This window comes from Papaver somniferum, chromosome 11 (genome assembly GCF_003573695.1).
Source record: "Papaver somniferum cultivar HN1 chromosome 11, ASM357369v1, whole genome shotgun sequence".
Lineage (NCBI taxonomy): Eukaryota > Viridiplantae > Streptophyta > Magnoliopsida > Ranunculales > Papaveraceae > Papaver > Papaver somniferum.
The window spans coordinates 11,917,810-11,927,215 of record NC_039368.1 but is presented as its reverse complement, the minus strand read 5'-3'; positions in this window follow the sequence as shown (position 1 = coordinate 11,927,215).

Sequence of the window (9,406 nt, the reverse complement as noted above, 5' to 3'; positions counted from 1 at the left end):
TTTGGGTATAAAAGGGAGGTGCTGTAGAATGAAAAACTTGTTCTTGGACTAGCCAAGTTTCCACCCAATTTGGGTTAGGTTTGATTTTAATTTCACTTTCAATTTTAACCATTTGCATATTTTTCAATTGTTCACTGTTAGTGTCTTGTTCCTGTTAGTTTTTGATGTTCTTGTTAATTTGCAGTTTCAACTGTTAGTCTCATTGCACTGTTAGTTGCTGTTTGTCATGTTCTAAATCACCCTGCTAGGGACTTGATGAATCTCTAATGTCTTATTGTGTAGTACATTGATCACACTGCTCTAGAAGGCTAAACAAGTTTAGGAAAAACTTGAACTTAGCTCATCATCACCTCACTTTCACAATGTATGCCAAGTATGCTTTGTAGTTAGGTTCATGAGCTGCTGATAAGCTGCAACTCAAGCTGAATTCATAATCCCTTGACTAGTTGTGCTGTAGAAAGACAATTAGTGCTTTGGAAATAGTACCATAGTTGTGTTTAACTTCCTATAGGAGAATACACAGTAAAAGTTAGAGTGAATTCAACCCCTAGTTCCATAATCAACCTTCCCTGTCATCCATAAATCCATCTTCAACTGTTAGTCTTGTTTCCTTCCACTTGTTTGGTTTACCTGCATTTCTGTTTTGCATTTTCACTGCTTACTTGCTTTCCCTGCTGCATTTCTTCTATTGCTGCAACTGCTGCTGCAGCACTTGTGCTGCTGCACTGTTTTTCCCTCTTCTTGGCCTTGTGCTGTTTTGCCACTTCTTTGCCTGCTGCTCTGCCAAAGTGCTGCTGCTGCCCCTTCTTCTCCTGCAGCCAAGCCAATTCTTCTGTTGCTGCTGCCTTTCTGCAGCTGCTGCTGCCAAACTGCTGCAGCTCTTGCTCCTGCTGCTGCTGCTCCAAAGCCCATAGTCCACAGTTCCTGCAGCCCAAAGCTCACTTCAAAAGTTAAGCCCAATCCAATTCAGGCTTAATCAAAAGCCTAAGTTTAAGGCCTAAGCCCATTTGCACTTCAAAGACCAACTGAGCCCAAGCTCAGTTCCTTTTATTATGAACAAACCCATTAGCACAATAAGCCCAAAAGTTCCAAAGGGGCTTCTAAGCCCAATAGCAAATTAGGAACCCAATTAGCTAAAACACATTTCCGAAACACACCCGATCTCTGTGGATCGACCCGTACTTGCACGAGCTACAACTGACGACCGTGCACTTGCGGTATTACTGTAGGCCCGTTTTTCTGCGCATAATTTTATACCCTTTCAAGGCCTGCCAAGTTTTTGGCGCCGCTGCCGGGGATAAATTCTATACCCTTTTCCAAGCCTACCAAGTATCAAGGGAGTGGAAGAGGCCAAAAAAATTCCATGACCAATAGTACCTTTAAGGTATCGTAAAACATGATTAGCAGCATCCAGATGAGAAGAATGGGGACGTTGCATAAATTGACTTAAATAATTCACTGCATAAGTGATATCCGGTCGTGTGACTGTAAGATATAATAGACGACCAATTAAGCGCCGATAAATACTAGGATCTGGCAAAGGTGTACCAGCCTCGGATGTCAATTTCAGGTGCGCATCCATAGGAAACGAAGAGGTGCGCGATCCAGTGAGTCCAGAATCCTTTAGGATATCCAGAATGTACTTCCTTTGACAGAGGAAAATTCCTTTGGAATAACGAGAAACTTCTATGCCCAAGAAGTATTGTAATTTTCCTAAATCTTTGATTGAGAAATAGGACGCAAGTCTTGATTTGAGAGAGGTGATGAAAATATTATCAGTACCAGTGATAATTATATCATCTACATAAATAAGGAAAAAAATGGATGTGTTGCCTTTATGATATGTGAAGAGAGAATTATCACATAATGATTTTTGAAAACCTTCGGCAAGTAACACCGAAGAAAATTTGGCAAACCATTGCCTAGAAGCTTGCTTCAGCCCATATAAAGATTTTTTTAATCGAAGAACTTTGGAGTGGCCCTCAGAACCTAAACCAGGTGGTAATTTCATGTATATTTCTTCATCAAGATCTCCTTGAAGAAATGCATTATTGACATCAAGTTGATGGAGAGACCAGCCTCGAATGGCAGCAATGGATAATAGCACACGCATTGTGACGAGTTTAGCAACAGGAGCAAAAGTATCATAAAAATCAATTCCTTCTTGTTGGGTATATCCTTTTGCCACTAAGCGAGCTTTATATCGTTCTATTGAACCATCTGCATTAAATTTAATTTTAAACACCCATTTACAGCCTATTGCCACTTTACCCGGTGGAAGATCAACCTGAATCCAAGTGTCATTGGCTTGTAGAGAAAGAATTTCTTTGGCCATAGCTGCTCTCCATTTAGGGCATAGCTTGGCCTGTGAGTATGTTTTGGGTTCCTCCGTAAGATTACATTAGCTAGGAAAGCTTTATGAGCAGGAGAAAATTTATCAAATGACAAATATTCAGTCATTGGATAAACTGAAGTGGAATTGCATTTTGGAGTAGTGCAGTGATAATCCTTCAAGTACGAAGGAGCGGAATTTGTGCGAATTGTCCGTGATGATGATATATCCGTAGCAGGGGAAATTGGTGAAGATGAGGTGCAATGGGAAAGGTCAGAAGAATTATTTCCAGTTTGCAAATGAGAGGATGTCATCTCGACATTAGTAAAGATAGGCCGAGGATTTATAGAAGAATCATGTGCCATTGGGACAGGTGACGGCGTTGAAATAACAGATTGTTGTGTAGAGTTATCTCCATGTGGAAGTAAAATGGAGTCATAGAAAGCAATATCAGAGTCGCGATCATGGTGAGTGATAGTTGATTGCGGAAGAGAAATGATATCATGAAATGGAAAAATAGTTTCATGAAATACAACATCTCTGGATGTGTAAATTGTCTTGGATTCAAGGTCATATATTTTATAGCCTTTCTGATTATAAGGATAGCCAACAAAAATGCCCGATCTAGCACGAGCGTCAAATTTGTGAGATGGACGTGGGTTGCGTCCAAAACAAAGACAACCAAAAATCCGTAAATGAGATTAAGATGGTAATGTGGATAATAACATTTCATGAGGAGATTTATGTGATAAAACTGGGGTTGGCATTTTGTTGATTAAATATGCCGCAGTTAATATGCATTCACCCCAAAAATTCAAAGGAACATTAGACTGAAAACGTAAGGCACGAGCTACATTGAGAAGATGTCTATGTTTACGTTCGAGAATGCCATTTTGCTGGGGCGTGTAGACACAACTTGTTTGATGCAAAATACCATTCTGATGAAACCAAGATTGTAGTGTTTTAGATTTAAATTCAGAACCATTATCCGAACGAAAAGTTTGAAGTTGAGGAATGAATGTAGTATGATTCCCAGAAGTTATGGTAGCAATCTTGTGTCCATATTGTCGGATTCCAAATTGGAAAAAAATTTGTAGACATGTGAGAGTCTCGGATTTTACAACCATGAGATAAACCCAAGTGCATCGAGTGTAATCATCAACTAAAGTGAGAAAATATCTGGCACACGTAGAAGATGCTACGGAGAATGGCCCCCAAATATCAGCATGAATTAGCTGGAAAGCATAAGAATATGTAGAACTACTTTTATTAAATGATAACCTTGTTTGTTTAGACAAGGGACACACAATACAAGAGTGAGTATTTTTGGAGTCAATGCAATCAAAAGTACGAGATAAGAATCGAAAACAATCCTTGCTGGGATGGCCTAATCGGCAATGCCATATATCCATTGGCTTCTTATTTGAAATAAAAGAGAAAACAGAAGGACGGAAGCTAAAATGATATAGGCCCGCAATGCGCCTACTCCATCCAATCTCCTTGTTCGTTTGAAGGTCCTAGAAGACACATGAGTCATGAGAAAATTTAATACAACACTTGGTTGTTTTGGTTAGTTGACTAACCGATATGAGATTGAATTTAAAACTGGGAACATGAAGAACATCAATTAATTTGATTGCTGGGGATAAATCAATATTGCCAATATGGCTCACAGAGGTAAACGATCCATCTGGCAATTTTACTTCAATTGGTTTATCAACCACCTCATAAGTGGTGAAAGATGATATAGAAGAGCATATATGGTGCGTAGCACCACTGTCGACAATCCAGGTAGACAAAGAAAAAGTAAACACATATGGGAAGGAAGGCAACAGGGCAGTAGAGACCGTACCTGCACAATTTGCTGCTGGAGAAGACACATCACTGTTGCTGTTCGGGTTCAGTAGGTGAAGCAGCTGAGCGTACTGCTCAGGAGTGATCGATGGGGCCATGGAAAGCTGGGCAGGTACAGCAACGGAGGCTAGAGCATTGGGAGCAGCAGTGTGGACAGCAGCAGCAACGTGAGAGTTGTGGGCAGCAGCGTTGGAAGGGCCATTCGGATAGCCGTGAAGCTTCCAACAGACCTGGCGTGTGTGACCATGTCGATTACAGTGATCACAAAAGGGTCGAGGTCGTTTGTTGCCATAAGATGGATTGCCAGGGACTGGACGGAAGTGCGAGGAATGACGTTGTGGTCTTGCGTCTGTGTGAGAAGCATTCAAAGCAGCCGATTCAATTAGTGGAACAACAGCGGAATTTATTCCTTGTTGCTCTTCTTCTTGGCGTACGAGGTTGTACAACTTAACAGCCGATGGAAATGGTTCACTGACTAGGAGTTGGCTTCGCAAGGCAGAGAATCGATCTTGAATCCCCTGTAAAAACTCCATAGCACGATCTTGATTATGGTGTTCAATAATAGACTTACCAGCATGGCAAATACATGGTGTTGGAGGCCGAAAAGAATCCAATTGATCCCAAAGAGTTTTGAGCTGGGTGTAGTATTGAGCAACCGAATGATGCTCCTGTTTCAAGGTGGAAATCGATTGCTTGATTGTATATAATTTTGTGGCATTGGACTGAGCAAAACGACTCTTCAAGTCCATCCACATCTCATGAGCAGTGTCGAAAGACATTACACTACAACCAATTTCTGGTTCACAGGAATTACAAACCCAACTGCCAACAAGATCATCACAGCGTTGCCAGTACGGTATATCAGCTGGAATGTCTGTCTTAACAATTGTGCCATCGATGTAGCCTAGTTTGGCCTTGGCACTCAAAGCCTTACGGAAACCACGAACCCAAGTGGCATAGTTTTCACTTGTGAGAACTGGTTGATAGAGAATAGTAGTAGGATTGTCTGCCGGATGAACATAGTAAGGACTAGAAGGATGAAGGTGAGGGTTAGAATCAACAATACCAGTGTTTGTGTTGTTGGTGTTTACTGTTGGATCAGAGATATCACCCATTGGAAGCGATGAATAGAGAAAATCAATTGTTGTTGTTGAAGCAATATCGGGTTGGACGACAGCTGATGCCGGGAGAGTCTTAGCCCTGGAGAAGAAATTTCACGGAAGTTGTGAAGAGAACTTGTTTCTGGAAAGAAAAAAAAAAAACTCGGTTTTTTTTTTTTTTTTTTTTTTTTGTTTGTAGAGAAATACCTAGCACGAAGATACCATATTAGATTTTAGAAGACAGAGTTTAATGAATTCACAACTGTGAATATTTTGTTTATTCTCATTGATATATATAGTGAATTAGGTTACATAGGAATTAACTAAGAAGTTACAACAAATAGAGATATTCTAGGAATATGACTATATTTACGTAAGACTAAAACTAGTAAAGAACTAGTAAACTGGAAACCTAGTAAACCTAGTAGACTACAGATATATCGCTAGGGTTTAATTTTGTGGAGTAAGAGTCATTACTATGTGAAAAGGTAACTGAAAAACATGCTTCAAATTAGAAGGCATCTAGAGTGCTTGCAACGTACCAAACTCCAACAAAGGTCTCAAATGCTACAAAACTAACAGATATATATAGACAGCGTACTAGTCTTTGATCGAACTGGTGACTTAGTAAAATAGACATTTTGGACAATGATGCGAGGCAATTAGCATACTACTACAAATAAAAGAAAAACAACATTTCAGATCAATTTATTTATGTGTTACACAGCAACCCATGTAGCATACTCTCTTTTTTAGATCGGCATGTATGTATACTCTCATGGTGTGTCCAGGACTCTCACTACTGACATTTTCATTTGCTACAACCACATACTCAACAAAATTATAAATGGCAGATGAAACATAACTACGAATATGGGACGCGACATAACACAATGATGCATATATTATAACGATGTTAAAAAATACATAAACACAGCGCTAAAAAGCAGCAGAGAATCATTAAATTTCTAAGTCGATGCTAATGTACATTGACAAAACCGTAAACCTAGTTCAACAAAAAAACTGGAAATTTATCAGAAAATTTAATCCTCTCACTGAATAGCACTGCAGAAAGTAACCCCAGCACCTGTAATTTCTCTGCAGTGGTGGCGGTGAAAAACAAGAAAGTGAAAATGATGGTGGCGGTGGCGGTGAAACTGATGATGATGATGATGATGATGATGATGATAATGATGATGATGATAATGATTATGACGGCGAAACTGTAGAAGTTGGAAAAGATAAAACAAAGGAAGGAGACATTGGTTGTGAAGCAGAAGAAGGAGATATAGATTAAACTGGAGAAGAAATTGAACCAAGAAAGATAAGATTAGGGTTTCTCTGAGTAGGAGAAAGAATGGTTCTTGGGATCGAAATTGAACTTAACTTCATCTTCTTCTTCTTCTTGTTTCTTGATGTAACTGATGATGATGATGATGACCGTAGAATCTTCATATTACCAAATTTTAACCATGAATCTGTAAAAATCACAGAACCCTAACTACCATTATTACTGTTTTCAAGATTCTAAACAAATAAATATCATCGGATCGAGTTGATCCTCTTTCTCCATTTCTTGAAACTCTGTTTTCTGTAAAAAGAACTCTGCACTTTTTCTTGAAGTTCTGTTTCTCTTTGATTATACATCTCATATAAATTCATGCATTAAGATCTTGAAAACGAAGAACTGGTGGTTATCATCCCATCGAATACCAATCTTATCACCAACTGCAAAATACACAACATCGTCAACATCCATTAAAGGATCAACGAAGAACATCACCCAGTTTCCCGATAACCCCCACCTTTCAACAGTTTGAAAATGTAACAACATAATTTCTGCAGCTCCACTTATTTCCTCCACTAAAAGTAATCTATACCCATTCAGCCAAGGTGGCAGTATCACATTGGGTATCATCATCATATGGTTTATGACTAACTGATCCAAAAAGATAGTATTGCCTTGAATATCTTCTGGTGTTAGTACCTTCTGTATTGGATAATCAAGATTTGATCTTATTTCTACAACTTCTCTGGGGAATTCTCTTCTCTCTTCTTGTTCTTTGGTCTGTAAGATGGTGAGAAACTCGAAATTTCTTGTTGGTTGATTCATTCTTCAAGATTTAGATCCTCCTTGTAGTTCGATTTACTTTCTTGATTACAATAATTCCTTTCACTTAACTGGTTTTTATAGTGATAATAAGGGTTAAATAATACTAATCGCACATGGAATGTTGAAAACGGGCACCGCTAGCTCCAAACTCGTTTGAACTGATTTTGGTGTCTAGGTTTTAGAAAACGAAATCTAAAGCCCTAATACTTCGTGGGGATTCTTTCGGAGGACCTCTCTAGAGGGCAACAACAACTGTTTTCATTATGGGTCATGGTGCCAAGATTGTGTCAGAATGACGAATTTTGAGCAGGTGACCGCGCATAATTTCTACAATTTGAATTAGAATGGCAGTTTTTTTTTTGTTAAGGTACCAGCTTCAAGTGCTTATTCCAACTTGCAAGCTATGTCAAAGTAACATAAGACCCAAATTAGACATTTTCACAAGACCGAAGCATAAATTGTACGTAACATAAATTGTACTATTCTCATTAGGTAATAATAGGTCATACATGAAATTATAGGCAATTAATGGTATGTCGATTAGTAATCGAGGGAAATTTTTAGGAAGCATTTTGTTTATGAAAAATCAACCTTAAATCCTTTGTACTAGATTTTTTGTGACATACACATGAAGAAAAAAACCCTGGAGAAAGAGACGTAAAAAAGTAGACCAATCCTAACTAATCACATATCAGTTGATAAAATCTCGTCAATATCCGTCGCAGTAGTAGGCAAAAGTTGATATTATCCAACTTTTCAAGAATAATGTTTTTAGCATTGGAAGATCCAACATATAGTAAAAAAGTAAGTCCAAATTCCAATCCAAACTTTAAACTCAATGTCAAACAAGATTGATAGAAGTAGAACACATAGAAAATAAATTAAAAAAAGGAAAATGACTAGTCAAATAACCATTTGCATCCTCAGATATAGCGATTACACTGCTCTGCACAACTTCTTTCGCACGTAAAATCCGACTCTTGAGAAGCATTTAAAGACCTGACTTTTGAGAAGGATTTAGGATTAGCAATTTCAGCGATACCTATTTGTATAAAAATATGAAAGTACTACTTGGGGTTTTCAGTGGGTCAATAATGTATTTAGAATCCAGACTATCAAACACTGCCACAAGGAGCTGCATAAAGAGTAGCAACATTGTAAGATGGCACCTCGCAAACAATGGTTGTAGTTTACTAGTCTTTGAGTCAGCTCAACCAACACAAGGGCCGGAGGCATATCGTGCCTGTAGCCTCAACTTAAAAGCATTTACCTAGACTAATGTTCCTGCACTAATTACTGTCCTTTCTGATCAAAAAAATGTTTTTATACTAATAGGAATTAGTTTGGCAACAAAACTAATTCAAGGCTAAAATAATGGAGGTGCTATCTGCATAAACAGCATACAAAAACAAAATAAAAGTAGAAACTTCTTAATGTATATCATCACTTAGCTTGGTCTAATCTGAAGTGATCCTTCTATATATACTCATACAAGTTACAGTTCAAGTTATACAACATTACCCGAAACAGATATTAATACACCCTCAATTCAAATTTCTCCAACCAAAATCAACTACATACTTTGTCCCAATACTATTGCTTAATTAATAATTAGATACGAGATCTTAATAATCAAATAACTTCAAAAATCCCAAATCCAGTGATTACCAATACACAAAATTAGTTTAAAAGATCAAAATCAACAGTTCCTTGATGAAAATGACATTTAGATTTTGATACTGTTTAAATGGACAAAAATGTAAAAATAGCCAGGATGTAAACAGTTTCATCCTACTCATTTTCAAATATTTTTTTTATTTTAAATTTACATCAGGATGCATCCAGTTTCATCCTTGCTATTTTTTAAGTTTAAGTCAGGATGAATCCAGTTTCATCCTTGTTATTTTTTTGGTGTCCATTTCACCCATACTAATTTTCACTCGTCCATTTGAACGATGTTTTAAAAATATTAGTAGACTGATACCCAATTTTGGAGTTGAGGTCAGT